This window comes from Typopeltis vanoorti, chromosome 12 (assembly GCF_054136105.1).
Source record: "Typopeltis vanoorti isolate ZY-2024b chromosome 12, IOZ_Tvanoo_1.0, whole genome shotgun sequence".
Lineage (NCBI taxonomy): Eukaryota > Metazoa > Arthropoda > Arachnida > Uropygi > Thelyphonidae > Typopeltis > Typopeltis vanoorti.
This window is the reverse complement of record NC_143560.1, coordinates 14,572,560-14,597,191: the sequence shown is the minus strand read 5'-3', so window position 1 is coordinate 14,597,191 and position 24,632 is coordinate 14,572,560.

The following is a 24,632-nucleotide window of genomic DNA, read 5'->3' as shown; positions in this document are numbered from 1 at the left end:
ATTCACCAAGGTGTCAATTAGTCTTAGTCCGGTTGTGATTGCTATTCTGTTATCTCCCCACAATGGTTTTAATTTCTGTAGGGCCACGGTTGCCTTAGCAAATCGGTATTTAATGTCACTTTTGAAGCGATCGTCTTGACACAACGTGCTTCCTAGATAAGTGAACTTGTTTACATTCTCAATTTGTTTATTACTAATTTGTATCTTTAAGAATTGAATGTCTGATTTTGAGGTTATCATTGTTTTTGTTGTTTGTAGGTTTATGTATAATCCATATTTTTTTTAAAGTTCCGAAAGCGCGTTTAATATTCATCAGCTACTACCTAAGGGCATTTGCATCTGTTCATTCATGCCATAGTCGGATTTGAACTGTTCTTCATCCTATATGAAGGTGGACACGCCATCATTTCGGTCAATCATGTCTGAAAATTATTAAATTTTAATCATGATCATTAATAAAAATATTTTAAACATGTTGAATATATTTAAAAATTAAACATTATTCATAAATAATTATACACAATTTCGAAAGTTTTAAATTTTAGAATTAAATTACGATCAGATGTTACAAAAACATTGCTAAAAATTATTACGTCAATTTTGGTGTATACCTCGTTGCATAGTCCATTTTTCATTATTTTTCGTAAAATGAGAACTAAGTAATACTGTTAGACACATTCTTCCATTCGATTTTTAATAATTTAATAATAATAATAATAATAATAATAATAATAATAATACCTCAAAATTTCTTTTTAAATTTCCGAAGACTTTATTTTACATTAGATAAAAAATTAAAAAAATAGAAAAAATAGATAATAGAAAAAACAGAAAACACAGGGTGTCCCAAAATTCACGCGAGATTTAAATTTAGCGCCATTTGTGCGGTAAGGTGTTGCCAACGAGAAAAAAAAAAAAGACAGCGTGACAGCTGACAGTTCAGGGTTATCAAAAATAACCACACACAGCGAAGAGAGTTCGTTGAATGGATTATGGAACAACAACAAGTGGATGCTTATTTTTCGAACAAAATCATCTTCAGCGATGAGGCTCATTTTCATCTTGATGGCTTCGTTAATCGACAAAACTGTCGCATTTGGGGTTCAGAAAATCCACGAGTGATTGTTGAGAAATAAATGCATCCACAACGTGTCACTGTTTGGTGCGGATTTGGGACTGGAGGCATCATAGGTCCATTCTTCTTCGAAAATGCGGCTGGTAAGGCAATAACAGTTAATGGTGCTCGCTATCGCGACATGATAATCCAGTTTTTTGTGCCTAAATTGCAAGATATGGATGTGGACGACATGTGGTTTCAACAAGACGGTGCCACATGCCATAGAGCCCGAGAAACAATTCAATTGCTGCATGAGTCATTTCCTGGTCGTGTAATTTCCCGTTTTGGTGATCAGAATTGACCGCCCAGATCATGTGACTTAATGCCGTTGGACTTTTTTCTTTGGGGTTTTTTGAAGTCTAAGGTTTACGCCAACAAGCCCACGCCCACCCACGCCTTGAAGGAGGAAATTGAGCGCTGTATGAACGAAATTCAGCCACATTTATGCAAAACGGTCATGGAAAAATTCGACAAAAGAGTGCGTATGTGCCAGCAAAGCCATGGAGGCCATTTACCCGATATGCTATTCCATGCATAACCCTATACTGTATACTTTATGAATCAATAAGAAATTACAATTTTTAATTAAAAACCTGTGTTTTCTATCAAAATTACTTCTTGCGTGAATTTTGGGACACCCTGTAGATAGATAAAATTTAAAAAAAAAATCAAATTTATAGATGCGAAGTAGCGTTGAGATTGAAATCCTTATATTTAAGAATTTAAGATATTTAAACTGTCACTGGTACGCAGTGCAGTGAATAGTCATGTCTATCTGATCGCTTCTCCCAATACCTAATCATCACCTCCACCCTTATCCTTCCCGTATTGTACTCTGTTTTGTGTTTTCTGTCTGATCTATTCACGGCCATATTTATGGCAGTAACTTCAAAAGAGGTTCTTATTTTTCATAAGGACATTTCATTACAAAATACTGTTCCCATTGATTTCAAATGCAAAGCTCTACACGCACTGTTCATGTGTAAGCAGTGGGATGTCGTAAATGTTTCCACATTCTTCAGTTGTAAGCCAGATTCTGTCCATAATTGTTGTTTTCTGTTTTTGATGTACACGTTGCTGAAAATAAGACTTCAAATTGGAGGAAGAATATAACTGATTCATGTCAGATATCCCGTATACAAGATTAAATGTTTCACGTGATCTTAATGTTATGGAAACGAATGGGTAGCAAGTAAGCACTCTTCGGTGCCTTTAGTTTATAGAACCCACTTTGTCGAAAATGTTTCTCTACTCTTCAGGAATTTTTTACTGAAGCGACTTCGTTAATTACAAATTTGTGGATTATCGTGATTTAACGATACACAAGAGAATTAATTTTGATGAAAGGGTCACATTTCAACCTTAATTAGTAACCTATGTATAAAAAATCGAATGGTACTCAAATCACATCTTACGCTGTTACATATTTCCAATGGACAAAATGCTTTAAAATAAATGTTGACTTTCAAAGAAAAAGTTCTTATTCAAAAACCAATCGCTAGTACTTTCTTATTTGAAAACTAATGGAAGAAAACTTCAAAAAAAGGAAGATTTTTCCTTCCAAAAAAACTAGGTTTTTCATAATATCCTGACAAGCAAACGATGCAAGGAACTGGTAGACATAACAGACTATCTCAATTGTATTAAGTACTGTTGTAGGCCATCGTAGAGTAGATCCCTCTCACTTGGTTGCCACAGGCCATTGAATCTAACGTGTTAAGAGCAAGATGAGGTGAGGCGAGATGAGATGAATGTAGTTTGCGTAGATTAATGTGTGGATAACAATTTTTTTTTTATGTTGGACTCCTCACTGCTTTATTGAACGAGAATGGTGATGTGCATCAAATTCCTATCGGCACCATAATAAACTCCGATATGTTAGGATTGAAACGATGCAAAAATTCAAGCCACGGATTCAAATACTCCATCCTGATATATAGCTGATTTTCCTGCGGTATACAAGATTAAATAGCGTCACGCATCCCCCCAATACGCCCCCAAAACGTTCTGCTGACCGGCTTTCCATGCCTTCCATACATTCTCTATTTGGCCCTATCTACTGGCTCATAGACAGTTTTTTCAACTGCAATTAAAGCAAAATAGCAACCCCTATTGGCCGGGGATAATAGTTTAAATAGAATTACTACCGAAATATTATTATTTTGTGCAATTAACTTCACGAAAGATAATTATCTGTTTAAGAAAGTATCAGAATTGGGCATCCCATGTTTTTGCTTGTTTTCGACGAAAACAAGCAAAAACTTCTTTATGACGAAGGTGTACACATTTTACTACGTTCTGTAGCAAGTGATCAGCTCGAAGCCATCCAAACACACCTACTTGTTGATTTACAATACGGTATAATGTGGCCTTCTTCACTCACGATGATCGCCAACATCTTCTCCGACACATCGACTTTGTAAGCGATCGTGTTTTTTGTTCTTTCTGCCTCAAGCTGACGTGTCATTCGCTGGGGCTCGCTCTGTCTACGGAAAATGTTCCTGTTTTTTTCTGAATTCACCTGGTAACAGATTGCGACCCGCTTAACTTTATTCCCACAGATTTTCGTCTGTTTTAAAGAGCAGACAGAGGATGGAGTTGGCGTGGAAATACATTCAATATTTTCTTTTTATCTTGGTTTTGCCAGAGAGATAATGTATGGGTTGGAACCTACTCGAATCGTTATTCCCAGTAGAGCAGTTTAGACAAGAATTTTATTTTCTATTAAAAAAGGTCGAATGATATTTTAAATGAAATAATTAAAAAAAGTTTACATATTCATTTTAACTCTAGCAATTTTGTTAATCTGTATAAAAACTTCGGCGCATGAAATATAATAAAGAAACTGGAATATTGCAAAGGACTTTGGTGAAATTCTACATTTGCAACTAATTTCTCCCGCAAGCGAAAGGCAGAAGAACCTATAGTAAACAAATGCTGTGTATGTAGGCTGGGGGTAGGGATCAGAAGTGGAGTAATGTATTGAAGATTGTAGTCTTTTAGAAATGTTTAATAGGAGAGGCTGTTCCATATAATTGAGGTGGAAGTAATGACAGATGACTTAGAGTAGCAGATTCGGTGAGTATGCAGTTCATATGTAAAGGGATGGTGAGAAGATGTTGCTTGAGTTCCTGTGCATCTGGAAGAAATGGAGGCATAATCGACTGCAGACTACAAACTCAATACACAGATGATAGTACATTACACTATACTGTACTACAATCCGCTTTCTCATTTGACAAATCTTGCACTACGCAGATAATAAAACTTGCAGAATATCAACCTCTTCAATCTTAAATTTGGATAAGCCATTCTTCAATGGTGATATGATATCTTAAGTAAAACTCAGTACTGTTTATGTATTATCGCAAAAAACACCCTCTATCTTTAGTTTTACTTTGAACAACACTCAAATCTCTAGACAAAATCTAACACTGGTCCTAGAACACATTTTTATGGAATACCACAATCTAATATCACAAAACCTGGATAGCTACGTTTTTTAATATAACGTTATTTTATGATATAAATGTTTCACAAATGGGTTTCTCAATTCTTCAGTCATAGCTAAATAAACGGAAATTCTTGTAATTACTTATCTTCTATAAGTAACAAACGGGTACCATTCCAGTAACAGCAAACTAAATGTCACAAAACACGAAAAATCGATTTTTCGCTTACAAAATGCAATTACGCAAAACGAATTTACCAATAAAATATTTTACATTGTTTTCCTTGCAGAGAAAACTCAAATGGCAATTGCATGGAAAGCGAAAACTTTAACGTTGTAATTTATTTAGTATTAAGATGGTCGTAAATTTAACAGGAAATTCCATATGCCTGATCGAGTTGATAGAGCACAGGAAATATTAACTAGAGTTTACTATTTCCACAGATTCTTAAACTTAGAATGCAATATATACATATAATATTATGAATTCAAATCACTCCATAGTGTGAATTATTCTTCTTTCGGAAAATGAAGAAAGTTATTGAGAATAAATGAATCGATTTGTGCAATTGCTCAAAAAGAATACATAATTGAATAAGTGCAGTATTTACTATCCCGTCTTAAATGTAAACTGTAGATAATGTTTTATATCTAGTAAATGGCATCGTAATTTTAATTCCATAATTCTGTCAGCACCTTTACAAACATTGCGAAGATCTTGTACCGCGATTTAGGTCTGAATCTGATCAGGTGAGCAGCTCAACTAATTATTAATGATCCTTAAAACAAACAAAAAAAAGGCATGTGCACATTAGTAGTTAAGGGATGTTGTCCTGGCAGTAGTGTAGCGTGACCCGAAGTCTCATGAGATGCACCAATGGTAAAGTGATACCTTGTTAATGCGCGTGTTTTCCGATTGATTTACTTGATTCGTGGAAGGAAAAAACTCTAGTGAGTTATATGAAGGATGTTTCCTATAACCTGAGTGATAATCAATTCTCATATCCCTGAAGCTAGTTTAAAAAACAATAAATATTCAAACTGTTTGGTGATGACAGATCAAGTTTTCGTTAATCTTTGATGCAAATTCCAAACGCTCATACTTTTGCCTCTACTAAGAAGACAATTATCCAGTCTATTTAAATATCTGACAACATCTACAATTTTAAATAAACTTTATCCATCATTTATCCATATTATTTCTAACTACTTTTTCGATATCACCTTCGAATAAAAGCCAAAGATTATGTACTCGTACCGTTGTACCATAAGCAGTGCTGTACCTTTTCTGATGAGTAGCCATTTTGTTTAACTGGTCGATGCAGCGCCGGTCTACAGCGGGAAGGATAACTAGCTAGTAATCAGACGTCATACATGGAAGTGTCAAAAAAGGAAACTTGTATACTCCATTTCATGCTAATTGCGTATGATATTTGATTTGTTACGTACTTCTAAAGTGTCATAAAAGATGTACACATTTGAAATAGGTCAGGTCATCATAAAACAGTCTACATAATTAGCTAAAACCCTCAGCTAAATTATTTAGCTCAAATCGGTAATGAAGACTTCCTTAGGGTAGAAGACTTGTGCACATCGCATCGAATCTCAGCTACGATGCGAAGAAACTCTAAGTGTAAATCTACAGGTGTCTACAAATAAATAGGCTTTTCTTCTCGAAAACTTTGTTTTTTTTCAAGCAAATCTTTCAGAAATGACACAGTTAAGAGAAAATACGCTGGCCCAGAGTCTTAGTCGCTTCTGCCGTTATAGCAATCAACGGCTTCTCCACAAGAATACATAACTTTTTATACGAAATAATATTTGATTTCGAATGAATACCAGCGTTGAATTTTAATAACCATATCAATCACAAATAGTACCAAATATTCATCTGATTAACGATTTAGCTATTTGAATTATGGAGTTATCGCTAACGCAATTAAAGCTATGAAGCCAGTGTATAATGTCTGTGAATGATGTGAGTTCTGCTAGTCGATTTATCTGTTTTGTAGGATGAGAAACCCGAGTTGCCGGTATAGGAAAACTCGACCACCACCTAACTCACCTTCACATCCTAGAAGAACGATTCCAACGAAATGGGATCGTCGATACCGACTCTGTTTTAACGGCCACAGATTTATGAACCAGCTGACGACCTACACTACATAACTCCCTCGTATTTTGAACAATGTCTGAAACCTTAAAGGGGGGGGGGGGAGAATCGTTTTCTAGATATTTTTCGTTCCCCTTATATACCTCCTTGTTAAATATGTAACAAACAGCAGCATTTAAACTTAAAGATTGAATTACCGTCTGATTTTATTTAAAAAAAGTAAAACACCCTAACGATGTATCATTTGATATTCGCCAGCATAGCAAATAAAGTTCGTACTCGATGCTGCCTTTTGAAGTATCAACATATGAGAGAATATTTCTTCACACAAACACGCCACATCTCCCAGAGCGATTATACTAATTAATTCCATGGAATGAATTATTAAATCATGCTTAAAATTACTTTATCGATCTTTATTAAGATTTTATTATGAACTGAGATAACGTAGATTATCTCAGAGCTGTGACGCAATATTCACATCACGTCACTGAATAATGTGGGAATGATTGGATAAATAGAGGTAAGATAATTTTATTTTATGATAAAATCCATAAAAGTTTCTAAACGTATGTGTCTTATATTGGAATGATACAAATGGGAAATTAATGCTGCCGATGATGGCATTCTCTATATACCAATACATTCAAAATAGTTTTGCAAGCAATTTCAAGTGCTGTGTTAGCATATATTTAATTGGTAATTTCACTTATTTGTTTTAGTTTGTATGACCAAATAAAACATTCGTAAAAACTCTGTTATCATAATTATTTTGTACATTTGTCTAGCTTCTACCTTTATCAAAATTGCTTCTTTATTGTTTGAAATCTAAACATTATGCTATATAAGCTAAATCGTAGAAGTAAGGCATTTCTTATAGATTCTTTGACTACTTAAATTCCTGTAAGAAAAGAGAGAGAGAGATGAAACTATTACGAAGGCATTTTGCACATGTCATTTTCTTCATGAATAAGCTATTCACTGCACATTCGCACGATGGAAAACGAGCCGTTTAAACCCATATTTCATTTCAGTTTAGCAATTCAAACACTTGCACTCAGACACCTCGCCAATCATTGAAATCGGCACGCACACACACACACACACATCCGCGTGAACGCCAGTCAATCTCCGAATATTGTTGGCCAGTTTTCTTGTGTCTTCTTGTTCGTTAGGCGACAGCCACGGCTATACATCATACTCGCATTTAGAGGTTTTTGTGTTTCTAGCCATAACCGTTTCCTGCAGACCTCCATTAGAAGTTCGATAAGGTAGGCCGTACCCTGGCACCAAGCACTGTTCCAGATAGCTGCAGGTTAAAGTTGTTTATTGATCGTGAGTGAATGTGCCTAACGGAGTGCGGGGATAAACTTAGAGTAGTCTTATAAACTTACCTTACAGTGATGGGGGAAAATTGACCTGGACAGAAGATGCAGTGAACCAGAGTATAACAGGAATATGATGACGACAGAACATTTGTCATGTTTCTGATCTTTCCTCCATCTAGCCGATTTCTTCAAGACACTTGCTTTTCTCTTCTTTGTCTCAGACCGAGCTCCCTATTTTTATTCTTCAAACAATCCATCAGCTCGTATTATGTTTTGTACGCTGGGAGAGAACTTGAATTCTATTTTTATGTAAAGATAATTGGTTTCAGCATAAAATTGCAATAAAGCTTTTAGACTGCATAAGGCAGGCTTTTTTTTTAAGCTGATAGATCACGTAGAGAATACAGTTTATATTAAAATAACGCGATTTTCTCGTGCTTTTCACATAACGTGTTAAGCTGTTTTAATTGCACTGTAAAATGTTCGTGGAGATTTCTCTTTAATAAGATACTTTTATTTAGCACATTTTCTGAACAAAAGTTTTACATATAAAGTTAAATTTGCGATCATTATTTTAATATTTCTGTTAATCAAGCTATTCATTCTTATGAAAATGATAGATTATTGAACTTATTTATAGCAAAAGGTTTTCTTATGATACCAGTTTTTAGTTAAATCGATATAAATAAATATATATATAAAAATAATGAAATAAAATCATATTTAACTATTTAATTTAAATGTATTGTATATTAATTACTAATTTAATAAGCCAAAAGGCTGTTTTACTGGCAAAATTGTTAATAGAAAAGGGGATGGTAAATCCCTTGATGTTTTACTAGCAGGGTAGGAAACTGGGATCGAAATCCATAGAGTTTCATGCCGAAAAAACTATCGCCAGGCCCAAGTGTACGTTTCATGCCGATAGTTTTTTCGGCATGAAACTCTATGGATTTCGATCCCAGTTTCGTACCCTGCTAGTAAAACATAAAGGGATTTACCATCCCCCTTTCTATTAACAATTTCGCCAGTAAAAGAGCTTTTGGCTTATTAAATTAGTAATTAACATTAAATATAGGAGTACACCACTTCGGCAATTCGATAGTAGAGGTATGTAAGTTCATGTTCAGGTCCTACTCACTGTGGGGAAATGAATCAATCGACCGTGAGATGCGGTGATGATTGATTCATTCAATCCGATACCCTTGGAGGGTAAGGGATGGCAATGCTGTAGCCAATGAAGTTCTAACTGAGGCTCGGCTATTGCTGTTACCCTCCTGCCATGATCAGAGCCTTAATTGCTCACTAACACCTTATCCCTACACTGTCCTCTACAGATAACGGGGAAGATGAAAAGCACTCTTGCTTCGCCCCTTTAAGCCAGTCCTTATAAGGATAAGGACTACTCACTGTGGAAGGAATCAATCGACCGTGAGATGCGGTGATTGATTCATTCAATCCAATACCCTTGGAGGGTAACGGATGGCAATGCTGTAGCCAATGAAGTTCTAACTGAGTATCGGCTATTGCTGTTACCCTCCTGCCATGATCAGAGCTTTAATAGCTTAATAACACCTTATCCCTACACTGTCCTCTACAGATAACGGGGAAGATGAAAAGCATTATTGCTTCGCCCCTTTAAGCCAGTCCTTATAAGGACTACCTACTCACTGTGGAGGGAATAAATCAATCGACCGTGAGATGTGGTGACTGATTCATTAAGGCCCTTGGGGGTAACGGATGGCAACATTGCAATGCTGTACCAATGAAGTTTAACTGAGGTTCGGCTGTTGCTGTTACCCCCTTGGGCGATGAGTTTTTGAGTTTGCTCTCTTAAGGTTTTTGCCTTAAGAGAGCACTTTGTCTCCGGGGAAGGTGTTCTCCGGCACGGCCCGCTGAGGGGCTTTGTCGGTGAATTATTTTTCTCGGAATTTGAGCGGTTCTGCTCAGTGGTCGGGGAGCCCGTCACTGAGTGGAACCAACGCTGAGATTAGGACGGTCTTTCGCCCACTATGGAGTGGCCTAGAGATCGTCCGTATTTTTGAGATTTCACCTTTACTTACATAGTCGGTGACAGATTCATTCAATCCAATACCCTTGGAGGGTAATGGATGGCAATGCTGTAGCCAGTGAAGCTCTAACTGAAGCTCGGCTATTGCTGTTACCCTCCTGCCATGATCAGAGCTTTAATTGCTCAATAACACCTTATCCCTACACTGTCCTCTACAGATAACGGGGAATATGAAAGCATTCTTGCTTCGCCCCTTTAAGCCAGTCCTTATAAGACTATAAGGACCTACTCACTCACTGAGCATCCAATACCCTTGGAGAGAAATGGATTACAATGCTGTAGCTAATGAAGTTCTAACTGAAGCTCGGCTATTGCTGTTACCCTCCTGCCATGATCAGAGCTTTAATTGCTCAATAACACCTTATCCCTAAACTGTCCTCTACAGATAACGGGGAAGATGAAAAGCATTCTTGCTTTGCCCCTTTAAGCCAGTCCTTATAAGGATATGGACCTACTCACTGATGAGACCTCAAAAAAGTTTGAACCCGGTCTGGGTAGTGATCTCTTCTCATAATGTAAAACAATAAATATGTATACATCTCTTAGGAGCTGGCTTTTACATTATGAGAGAATATTAAAGTTAGTGGGGGAGCTTGCTCCATCTTTGCACGGAGTTGACCTGGTGTTGTACTACCCAAGTGATCATTTACACTTGGGCCTGACGATAGTTTTATCGGCATGAAAATCTATGGATTTCGATCCGAGTTTCGTACCCGGCTATTAAAACATAAAGGGATTTACCATCCCCCTTCTATATTGTATATTTTTAATATTTGTAATAAAATACAAAATTTTACTCCAAAACCTTTTTGTAATTGCAATAATAAATATTTAATAAAAAGAATAAAAATGATACGTGTGTTTAGACCAGACGCAGGATCTCGGCAGGCGTACCTCAGGGATCTCTTCTGGCACATCTCCTGTTCTCAATCTATGTAGCAGACATCCCTCTGAACCCAAGAACAACATTCACTGCATTATATATATATATATGCAGATGATACTACACTGATGGTAAGATCACTGAGCCCAAAACTGGCAACTAAAAGACTAGAGACCAGCATACACACTTTAGGACATGCAGACTGGAGGATACAAGTTAACTCCCAGAAAAGCTCAGCTATATTGTTTACTAGAAAAAAAATCCATACCATGGAGGATATTTATTTATTGGGAGTAAAGATTCCATGGCAGACTGAAGTTAAATATCTTGGAGTGATTCTTGATAGTAAACTCCTTTTCAGCAAACATATTAGTTACATTACATCAAAGACATCCAAAGACTTAGCACAGCTCTACGCTATGATCAACAGACAAAGTAAACTGGACACGCAAACAAAATTAACAATTTAAAAGATGGTAATTCGACCGGTTATCACTTACGCATCCCCTGCGTGGAGCCACACCGCGAATTCAAACATTCTAAGACTTCAGAGATTACAGAATAAGTGCCTGAGGATGATTCTGGATGCCCCTTGGTTCATAAGAAACACCCAGATCCATAGAGAAGTTCCATAGATCTAGCTGAGAAGTTCTTTACCAAGACAAGTAACCATCCAAACCCGTTAATCAAGGAAGCCTCGGAATATAATGAAGCAGAAATCAACAAATATAAAACACCAAAGTCTATCTTAAGTTCAGCTGAATACAACTAACTTCACTGCCCGCAAAGGGCGAGCATATAGCTCACAAACACTCCATTCAAAGTTCTTTCATTACAAGACAAAGGGGAATATGAAAAGAATTTTGCTTCATCCATCTAGCCAGAAATGTTAATGTTATACGTGTGTTTAATGATGTACTGCTTGTGAAATGTAGCCGTGTTTTATCAAATAGAGCGGTGTGTGTTATTACGCATAATGGGTACCCAGGGAGGGTAATGGATGGCAATGCTAGTCAATGAAGTTCTAACTGAGAATCGACTTCTGCTGTTACCCTCCTGCCATGATCAGAGCTTTATATATATATATATATATATAGCTCGATACAAATAATGGGGAATATGAAAAGCATTCTTGCTTCGTCCTTTTAAGGATACGTGTGTTGCTGTTACACAGCCATGACCAGATAATCATGTGTTCTGGATGTTATATATCATCTAAATATAGAAGCAATAAAAATGTTCTTATTGTGGTAATTATTTACGACTGATGTGGTTTATTTACGACTGATGCAACTCAGGCTATGAGGACAGTATATTATTTAAGTTATTTTGTGTGTGTGTGTGTGTGTGTGTGTGTGTGTGTGTGTGTGTGTGTGTGTGTGTGTGTGTGTGTGTGTGTGTGTGTGTGTGTGTGTGTGTGTGTGTGTGTGTGTGTGTGTGTGTGTGTGTGTGTCTCTTCTAATGGCCAGTTGGTCCTCACCTTCTAGCAGGGTTAAAAAACTCTGATATATTATTGTGGTCATTATAGTTTATTACATGTATCATGGCATTGATATGTATCATATTATTATTTGATATAATATATAGATATAATCTAACTTATAAATTATTATAATATATTATTTCATACCTTCAGTCATACTTTGCTATTAACATCATGCAAGTCCGTATGTGAATTTTTCATGGCATCGTTTTAATTTTCACAGTAATTAGTACCTTAATTATGTTGCTTGTTTCAATGAACAAAATAATAACGGTAATAAATTTGTGCCTACTAAATTTTTATGGATGCATTTATTATTATTGTTAGGACGTCACCATCTTTACAATCACACTACAGTTGCTCAAGGGAAGAAAGGTGAGTCATGAAGTGCATAAAATGCCTGAAGGATTTATCGTAAAGGAAATCATATGACCTGTATGAAATGCCGTAGGAATCTACACTTTACATATGCCGGCCTTTCAGAAACAACCTGGCAACTTAAATCCAATGCAACACGCGAGGAATGGAAGTGCCTACTCTGCAGGAAGAACAAAGAAACACACCTAAGGCACTACCACCTACGGTGCAGCCGATTATACCGGAAACAAAATCAGACGAATGCAAGAACTCTTTGACAAACAGAACAAACAAATAACAAAACAAATCTAGCGAATATAAAGGTTTGGTCAAACATAATAATTTAGTACTGATAGAAGTGTTGCAAACTGTAAAAGACATTAACATCAGCATTAACGCACTAACTGACAGGCAGCACAAATTGATGAAAGAGACATCCGAACTCCGTCAAAAACTTGATTCCTTAAAACTAGATCAGCAACAACATAAAGAAGATCTTATCATAAACGGTCTTCCTGAAACTGCGCCTACAGGAAACCTCAGAGACGTAGTTTTAAAATTAGGCCCCCTACATCTAACGACATTCAGACCGTATATAGAGATTCCTAGGATGAACAAAAAACAAGGCTTGCCACGACCCGCACCAGTCATAGTTCATCTTACAAGCAAGTCCACAAGAGACAAACTCATAAAAGCCAGCAGACAGAAAAAACCAGTTGCCAAGGACTTGAACGCATTGCAAGACAATACACCAATCTTCCTATTCGAATATTTAACACCATTCAACCAGAATTTGTTGTACCAAGCAAGAAAAGCAAAAACGGAAAGAAATTACAAATTTTTGTGAATCAGAGACGCGAAGATATTCTTGAGGAAGTCACAAACTTCAAAGCCAATACAAATCAAAAGCTCAGAAGACATAGAAAAACTGCCACACTGAAAGAAAAGTCTCCTAATTAGTTCAAAAAGAAGACCACAATAAAAATGAATGTGAGTCATCAAGACAGATGCAATAACACCAGAATATATCGGCAATTTCACTTTGATCAGACCTTTCAGATCATTCATTTGACCTCCCAAACATCAGCCTACTTCCAACCAGCAATTAGATTAATAATAGATATCTAATCAGTGTCATCCTCAGATAAGCTTAACAAAAAAGCTTCGAGGATGCAAGTTGAGACATTGCATCTCAACTGAGATGAACAGAAAAAAAAATCCATTTATTACATTGAAGTGTTGTAGTTACAGCGCTTAAATACATTAAAAACAAAAATTGTAAAATATAACGTATTGTTATATTATAAATACTGTTACAAAAATGCAATCTCATTCAACTGCAACTATAAATTACCATATTCAGTAACTAATATTAATACATTATACAAAAAAAATGAAAATTTATATTAAATTCATTGTTAAAAAAACTAGAACAACATGTTTTGTAAATGCATACTATATAATCATAATTTTAATAATAAAAAATCATTGAATTGAAAAAATACTATTATTATTATTAAATATTTAAGAATCTTGACCTTGATGGACCTGTGTTTCATTCAGGATTTCTCCATGAGTGCAGGTCACAAAGATGCCTCCAACGATCTCGATCTTGAGCCTCTCTCTTCCATGTTACATTTCACTAGTGGATCTTCCCATCTTGTAGGTGGTCTTCCTGCTTTTCTCTTTATTCTTGGTTGCCACTTGAGTATTCTATATATCCATCTGTTATCCCTGAGTCTGGCTATGTGTCCTGCCCCATCTCATCTTGCTTTCATATGCTGCAGTTACCACATCTTTTATGCCTGATCTCTTTCTTAGTTCCGTGTTTCTAACATGTTCAATTTTTCTGATGTTACAAATCCTGCGTTCTATTGCACGCTGAGTTATTCTGAGAGTCTCTTCTTCTTTTCTTGTCTTGTTCCATGTTTCTGATCCATATGTGAGTGATGGAAGAATGTCACTATTAAATAGTTTTGCCTTCGCATAGATGTCAAGATTTAGATCAGTGTTTCTTTTAGTCTGTTGAATGATAGTCACGCAACTTTCTTTCTTTTTGCTAGTTCTTCGGATAAATCGTTATTCATTTTTATTGTTGGTTCTAAGTAATTGTAGGAGTCAACTTGTTCTATAGGGATGTTATCAATACATAAGGGACTGTCACTTGTGTAGATGTTTTTGATCCATTTTGTTTTTTTCTAGATTCATTTCTAAGCCTATCTTATTGCTGTTTGTGTATATTTTTTCACTCGTTTCTTCTAGGTGTTTTGGGTTGTTGGATATCAGTACTAGATCATCGGCAAACATAAGGATTTGTAGTTTGTCAAAAATATTCGAAGACTGTGTGAGTAAAGAGTTGAATACGGAAAATTAAGCCATAATTTATTATTGAAAGATATTGTAAATTACAGTATTGAGGGGAAAAATTGATAATTGTACGTCTCAATTTTTAGAGATCATTTGCTTATCATCAGAAGAAAAATAAAACTTCATTGAAAGTTAAAACTACTTCGTTTTCATAAATATTTCAGGTAAACGATCATGAGTAATATATTCTCAATACTGACCACTCAGTTACGTTACCATATTATTCTCAATGGCTTCTGACATCCAACAGGTGTTCTCATTAACCGTCCTGTTCTCTCAGTATTATTAGTTCATCAAAACTAATCTCTTTAACTAGGGAGACGGCTCGTGTATAGACACTACGGAACTGCAGCACCCCCAATTTTTCTCGATATATCAATATATTTATTAATTTATTTATATTTGCTTGTAATATTTAATTTTATCATCAACAATCCTATACAATTCTCTTATTTTGTATAAAAAATAATAAAAATATTTTTTATTTGGTATAGCAATAAACACATTTTTGTCACTTGTATGGAAAATAGAGCGAAGAACGTATCTTGAAAGAAAGTGAGAATTAAAAATTTTATCAAATTCTTTCCGAGTTTAATAAAGATTTGTTTTACTTAATAAAAGAGTTCTGAAGTTACTTCTTTGAACAACGTAAACCTATAAAAAAAGGAAAAAATGAGGACATCCCTATATGAAGAGGGGCAGTAAAAAAAGTGATCTTACTAATAAAGAAAACATATTCTCTCTCTCTCTCTCTCTGAGAGGAAGCAAGAGAAAATTTATCCGAAATCATTAAGAAAAGTAAACGTAACCATCGATCCTCTCCTCAATCTTAGGATTTGTGGACACCAATGCTACTTTTACTTGGTAATTATTATCAAACATGGTGCTTTCCTGTTCCGATCAAATTCCGGAGGAAAACCCCGCCGCTTCCATACGAGACCGGTTAATTCCCCTTCATCTGAAACATTCCCTGGATTCGAATCCAGGGAATGTTTGCATTTAAGAAAATTGGAATCATTTTCTCTGTTTTCATCCCTTCCTTTCGTGCATAACATCCCAATATAACGGGCTATACAGGATATCTAACTGGTACAAAGATAATTACCTAACAATTATCCCTAATTAAATATTGATGCTGTAAGTTGGCGGGTGTCATATTCAATTAGGAATCAATTCACTGTGAGATAAATATGAATAATTCACGTTACCTTACTGAACTGACATACACATAAATGTTAATGTGCTCATTGGCATCTTCATATGTATTAGTCTGCTGTTATAACGAGGAGAAATAATGATGGATAACAAAGATGTAATTCATGAGTCCTCTTTGGCTTTGCATTATGGAATAAAATCCTATCTGTGTAATTTACTTTTAAGAAGATTGCTTTTTACGTTTTTTTTTTATTTTATTTATTTTTTATTTTTTTTGTGTGTATTCGTTTTGTGTTCGGACTGCAGATCATAAATTTTGGAATATTTGAACATTAAAAAAATATAAACAACTTCGTTCATGTCGCAAGTACTTACCATAATTCTCCTTGTCATTTAAAACTTTTCTCATTACTTTCGGGCCTATTTTTCTTATGGAAAAATCAGTCGTTTCTGCTTTCAATTCACAATCCATCTAAGATACAAATTTCAGCTCATCTTCGATGACAATTTTATGATTACTAGTTAATGAGTAACTTTTATTATGGGTAGTTGCTTCTAGATATTTGAAAACTCTGTGGAACTACCCGCATTCACCACGTAGGCATCCAATATTGGCCCAGCGACTACTATTCTGCTCCGTGTGCTTTCACACTTAGAACGCCTTAACCACAGCAGTCCAAGAACATCCTACAGCATTAGTAGTTACTTAAATACGGCCAACGTTCATTTCTAGAAGTCCACGAGATCACGTCTCTGTATACTGCTTGGAAACAAGTAAACGAACACCATCGTTTGCGGAGCAAATAGTCATGGCGCCCATCTTAATAAGATGTTGAACCTCCTTTCGCTGCGATGACTACGCAGTCCTAGGACTGCTGCAGTCATCGCAATGCTGCAGTTCCACAAGCGTACGGAAGCGATCAATGGGAATTCTTGACTCTTTCTGTAGGCATGAATGGGGTCGGGACTATTGTGTAGTGGACGTCTTTTGACCAAACCCGAAGCTCCAGTTCATTCCAAAGATGTTCAATGGAATCAAGGATCTGTATAGGCTAGTCATGTATGGTGATGATCCTGTCTACAAACATGCAGTTACAGCAACATCCTTACGAATACGGTGCATTGGCTTTGACAAAGGTCAGTTCCGTAGAAAAACGCAAAGTAGGAAGCATTCCATTGTCCAGAATGTTCAGATACCTCTCGGGAGGACAATGGCACTACAAACACAGAGGTCCAAAGCCAAACTAGGAAAAACAGGACCACCCTCACACTGCCACCTCCGAAATTCATACTTGCGTTAAGCAATCTGGGAAGAGATGTTCACCGTGCATCCACCACACCCACACCTGTACATCTGCTTGATAGATGGTACAGCATGATTCGCCGCTCCATAACACAACTTTTCAAGCTTCCATGTCCTCCTTGCACCGCTGCAGACGACGCTGCTTGTTGGTTCAGGTAATATGAAGCTTGTATATCGCAGTCGTAGCATGGAAACCCATGTTGTGAGCCATGGTTCTCAATGTTTTTGTGCAGATTCGCGTTCCAGTCGAAGCGGGTCTGCATTCAACGTGTTGGCCGGCGAATGGCTGAATTTACATATTATCCTTTGTAGCAACTTATGGTCAAGTTCGAGGAGCGTGGTTGGTTTGTACACTACGGGTAGCACTTGAAGATTTTTGTCATTTGATTAAAAAAAATACGTTTATTTGAATCTGTTTATGATATTGAATACTAATTCTATTTTACGTAAACTGAGTTTTTTCGTTTTATTAATTCACATTTGTTCCTATCATTTTTCGATTGTTGATTCCAATCGCAACAACAACTGTCGAGGTACTTTAAGTAGAATGTTCAACCTAGTTTTAAATTAATTATGTATTTTCCAATGTTTGTTTGTTACCCATTTTCTTAAGAATATAATTTACCTTGCAAAACAACCCTGAGGGAACGAAAGTACATTAAGATTGTTGAAAACTAAGCAAATGTACTCAGCCATTAAATTTCTGTTTTTTTTTTGTTTTTTTTCTTTTTCGCGAATGGCAATTGTCATTACCATCAACAATGCAGACAACAATCAATAATTTCTACTTCCTAAAAAAAAAAAAAAACGCTATTATTCTTTAGTTGCTTTTATTTGTTATTCTAAACAATGCCATATCGTAACAGAATATTGCAGATCGCTAGGAATCCTAACGAAACAGAATTTCTCCTTTACACTTTGAGAAACTAAACCATCGTCCATTATCTAATGAAAGGACGTACAAAGCCACCGAAAGATCTTTAAGTATCTTCCAGTGACTTCACATTTGCATTTATTATTTAAGACATTCATTACCTGTTTGCTTGTTTTTCAATTTGTGATAACGACAGAGACCCTTTTACATCCCTGAGGAGTAACCAAACTCTATTGGAGTTTTATGTTTTGCCATTAAGTTAGTAATGCATCTTACATGAAAGATTATGTAAGTTTGTTCTCTTTGATGTGTCTTACATAAAAAAAAGAAAGTTTTATAGTTCTTCCCCCCACTTTCATTATTGATTCGCTAATTATGCTACAGAAAAAGTCGTTTAGAAAAACCCAACTAATGTTAAAAGATGTTGTTGTACGCTAAGAAGAATGAAATGAGACCCTTAAGGCTATCCGCTAGAGCGTATCTTAAATTACAGAGAAAAGAAATGAGTGATCATCCTTATAAACAGTATAATCACTTCTGTGTCGCAAATAGAAAGATTGTAGTCCACCTGGATTCTCCCACTACTCCAACATGCTTCCGAAGTCGTAAGTATCTCCAGAGGGAGGAAGAAGAGAGGGATTACGGTCTCTTTCTCATTTCTGAAATCTTAACGGATTAGTACATAATCTAGACCGAAAGTCGCTGCCAGGTACGTGAAATAAATAAACATTGCTACTGTTTAATCCAGTCGGAACTTGATATTGATCTTATAAGATAGAATAAAAGTCAAAAGGTTATTTTTCTGGCAACCTTAATAATAATGAAGAGAATACAAATCCTTTGATGTTAATCTGCCAGTAAGCGAAACTCTAAGATTTAGGACTTATATCTATGAATTTCATACCGAAAAACTATCGGCAAATCCAAGAGTAAGTAACCACTTGGTAGTACAACATCAAGGCAACTTGTATCAAAGGTGGAGCAAGCTCCCTCACCATCCTTGATGTTTTCTCATAATGTAAAAACACAGCCCCTAGGGGATGTAATGCTGTAATTACATTATGTTATGAGGAGAGGTCACTACCCAGACCGGTTTCAACCTTTTTTTGAGGTCTCATCAGTGAGTGGGTAGACCTGGAAGATAACAAGGTTTAAGTGAAAAGAACTTACATACCTTCACTATAAGAATGCCATAAAGGTGTGCCTGTGTATTATAACATAGAATATAAAAGCCAAACGTTACTTTATGGCATTCGTATAGTGAAGGTATGTAAGTTCTTTTCACTTAAACCTTGTTATCTTCCAGGTCTACCTACTCACTGATGAGACCTCAAAAAAGGTTGAAACCGGTCTGGGTAGTGACCTCTCCTCATAATGCAATTACAGTATTACATCTCCTAGGGGCTGTGTTTTTACATTATGAGAAAATATCAAGGATAGTGAGGGAGTTTGCTCCACCTTTGATACGAGTTGCCTTGGTGTTGTACTACCAAGTGGTTACTTACACTTGGATTTGTCGATAGTTTTTCGGTATGAAACTCATAGACCTTAGTCCTAGTTCTTAGTGTTTCGCTTACTGGCAGATAAACATCAAAGGATTTGTATCCCCCCTTCATTATTAATATTGATCTCTTTCGCAGAATACTTGTTAGTTCTGAAGTTTAGTAAATTATTCAGAAGAATAATCAACAGTGAGAAAAAAATCAGATTATAGTATCAAAATATTGAATTTCGGAACAGCTTCGAACTCCCTCTAGTGAGAGTTTGTCACATGATCATTTGACAAAATCAGTGCTGTTCAACCTTCAACCATTAAACACTATGGGATTAGTTACTGCTCTTACAAATAGCATACACACACACACACACACACACACACACACACACACACACACACACACACACACACACACACACACACACACACACACACACACACACACACACACGTCAATACGATATTTGAGACTATGTATTATTGATATTTTATTATTAGTCAGATTTCTTCACTTTCATGTAAGAAACAGAAGCTGATCTTATATGGATGAAAAACAAATGCGATGGAATTTAGAATTAAAATGAAAGTAACGATCGCGTGCATCAGCACACCCGAGTGCTGTGTAACACGAAAGGAATACATGCGTATTCACTGACATTGATTTTTTATTCGAATTTACATGCAAACAGATGTTTTAAAAGTGATTTTTCTACATATATAATCGATGAGAAGATGAAACACTGGCCATAGATAAAACATCGTTGATCTACACGATTTACTGCCATAGTCTTCACTAGATTATTATTATTATTATTATTATTATTATTATTATTATTATTATTATTATTATTATTATTATTATTGTTATTAGCTCGTTTTACCAATAGAAATCTAAGAGACTCCATTCTTACAGCAAGCAAGAAAACAAGGCCGACAACAACGATCCTAACTGATAAGAAACTTCCAACACCAATCTATATAACGGAAAACTGAACTCCATACTTCAAAAATCTTTTATACCAATCAAGAAAGACAAAAAGCAAGAAAAACTACAAGTTCCTGTGGATAAAGAACTACCAGATATTTATGAGAAAGAATGAAACACTCGAGTATACATAATTACAAGTGAATCCGACTTACACAGCCTACCAATATAAAACACTAACTTTTCACATCCTTAAGAATAAAATTAGAACTCATTTAAAAACTATATAATGGAGATCTCAAACATAGGCGAACATATCCAGTTAGACAACATAAACTTCAAGGTCTTTGACTCGTTGAAGAGATGGTCAGACATTTCCACCTTCACTATCGTACACACAAACATAAGAAGTATAAAAAAACACTGGCTTACATTAATAACACAGCTCAATTATTCCATGATAAACATAGATGCGCTAACATTAACCGAAGTTGCAATAAACGACACAGAAATTTACACTTACAACATAAATAATTATCAAACCTACAACTTATGTAGACCAAACAAAAGAGGAGGTAGCATTGTGGCATTTATCAAAGAAAAATACAATGTGACAGAAAAACAAACTCGCTTCGAACATGCGGAAACATTAAATTTTGGAAATCACAAATGGCCACAATAGTATCAAATACACAATACTATACAGAACCCCAGGAAATAATCCACTCGGTTTTCTTCACGAGTCAGAAACATGGCTAAGCGGCATCGAACCCCGTACAACACACAGGCTTATCCTAATAGGAGACATTAACATAAATACGCTTGACCACGCTTCTTCAACCTATAACACATATCTAGATATACTAAGTCAGTACAACATAAACCCTACCATTAACACACCAACAAGAGAAGAAATACTCAATAACTCACTAACAAAATCATGCATTGATCATATCGACATACGGGCTCCCATCCATACATATACGTCATCAGTAATTAACATAAAAATTGCCGATCACTACTTTGTCTCAACTTCGTTTTATTACGTTTCCTACTCCCCCCTCTCACCATCACAAAAGTCGACAAAACTCGATCATACTAAAGAGCATTGTCGAAAAGTAAGTAAAACATACAGACTACAATTCCCTACTTAAAATAAACGATCCTGTAACATTATACGAGAAATTTCAACTAAAGTTCACAGAAATATACAAAAAAGCAACAAAACCTACACAAATGAGGCGATAAACAGACAACAATCCATGGATAAATGACGTCATACTAAATATTATTACTGTAAAAGATAATCTATGGAAAAAACTTAAAATGCCACCCAGTAACACACATTTACAAACCTTATACAAAAACGCAAGAAATCAACTAACAACAAAAATTCGTAGGGCATAAAGACGCTACTACTTCCAAATATTCATGGAATATAACGACAATATTAAGCAAACATGGGCTACACTCAACGAATTAGTAACTCGAAAAAAGAAAACTTCAGCACAAGATTTTATTGCAAAAAGCTTCGGTCAGGACACAAACCAAGAGGAAGTAGCAGATTCATTCAACCATGCCTTCACAAACAACATCAGACAACTTAAAAAAGACAAACTACCAACGATCAACAAAAACTACCGACACAAAGTCAACAACAAACGATGTATTTTCCACCCGTAACAAAACCGGAATTGAAAGAAGTAATCCTACAATTAAAACCAAAGACCACTCCAGGAATAGACAAAATAAGACTCACAGACCTTATAACACACTTTGAACAAATAAATCCAATACTTTTGAAACTCGTGAACATAATATTAGACACAGGCATTATTCCACAACAACTAAAAACTGCAGTAATTATGCCAATATACAAGCACGGCAAAAGAAACGATACTCAGAACTACAGACCAATAGCTACACTACCAGTCATCTCAAAAATTCTAGAAAAAATAACACACACCAGACTACAGAACTATTTACAGAAGTACAACATCATCTCACAAAACCAATACGGCTTTCAGAAAACAAAAAGCACCATCACTTTATTAGAAGACATCGCCGACACAATAAACAAAGCTCTTGACAAAAACAAGTACGCCGTCCTTATACAGCTGGACCTAACCAAAGCATTTGACACACTTGAACATGACATACTACTCACCAAACTATATTCAATAGGCACAAGAGGAACACTGCATACATGATTCAAGAACTACCTCTCAAACAGAACACAAGTAACAAAAATAGGTACATGTCACAGTCGGAGTATACAAGTAAAACACGGTGCCATATTATTACCCCTCTATTCAACATATACATTAACGATGTTCATGACACTGCATTACTAGCAATCCATACAGATATTAACACAGCTCTCTGCAAAGCACAACAAGACCTAAACGAAATCCCAACATACTTCCTCCAAAACGCAATTCTAATCAACGGCACCAAAACACAGATGTTGATAATACACAACCCAAGAATCATACGCCCTGCATCACTATCGATACACTGTCACACATACCGCTGCATTAACAACAAAAATACCTGCCAATGTTCCGAAATCAAACCTGTAACACACGCAAAATACCTCGGTCTCTATATAGATTCCCACCTTAAATGGACAAAACATATAGAATACCTACACACCAAACTCCGGATCATCGCAGCAAAACTCTTCCAAGTTAAAGACATTATTCCACCCAACATAAAAAAAATCCTATATCACGGTATCTGCGAATCCCTACTCAGATGCGGAATAACAGTCTATGCAAATACATCAAACAGCCACCTAACAAAATTAGAAACACTACACAGGAAAATCGTGTCAACAGTGATCTGGACACCTTACACGCAACCACCAATATCCGACAAGCACATGGCGATACACAGAATTTTGAGCATTAAAAACCTGAACACTACATGACATTAACAAGGAATTATTTCAACATCACCTATCGAAAGAACAGAGAACATATATCGTATAACACGACCTACAACAACTCTCTACATCCCCACACCCTTCAACAACTCATACAGTTCTTTTGTGAGATCACATCAGATACCCACGCAACTCAACAACCTACCAAGAAATTTAAAATACGTAGATAACTACAGAATATTAAAAAATGAACTCTGGAAAATATACCAACAAAGTTAAGAAACCATTAACACTAATATACACACATCACAAATCACTGGCATCCAATGCCTACATCCCAAACATAAACAGTAGCAACAACACAAATAGTGAACACTAAATCCCACTCGCTTCATAAAAGCTAACCCAAGCTTCGAAGTAGGTCGGATTAACTTGTCTCACTCATCTACAAGTAATCCTTATAAGCAAATGCGGAAATTTGTATGTATAATCACTCTTTCTCAAACTTTGGAGAAAAAAAAATTATACAAAAATTCTGTATAATCTTCATTGTTAATATTGGAATAACAGGTGCTGTAAATACATAATATAAAGGCAAAAAAGTATTATTAAATTGAAATCCAATGTAGAAATTGCAGCACTTAGTGCTTAACTCTGTAAAAGTATAAGGCGCAATGTCACACAAGATGTTTTTTGTATGTATAAATATTTTAACAATAAAAAAAATTAAAATTAAAAAAAAATTATTATTATTATTATTATTATTATTATTATTAACTAAATTCCCTTCCGAGAATGCTACAAATATCAGTTCTCCTCT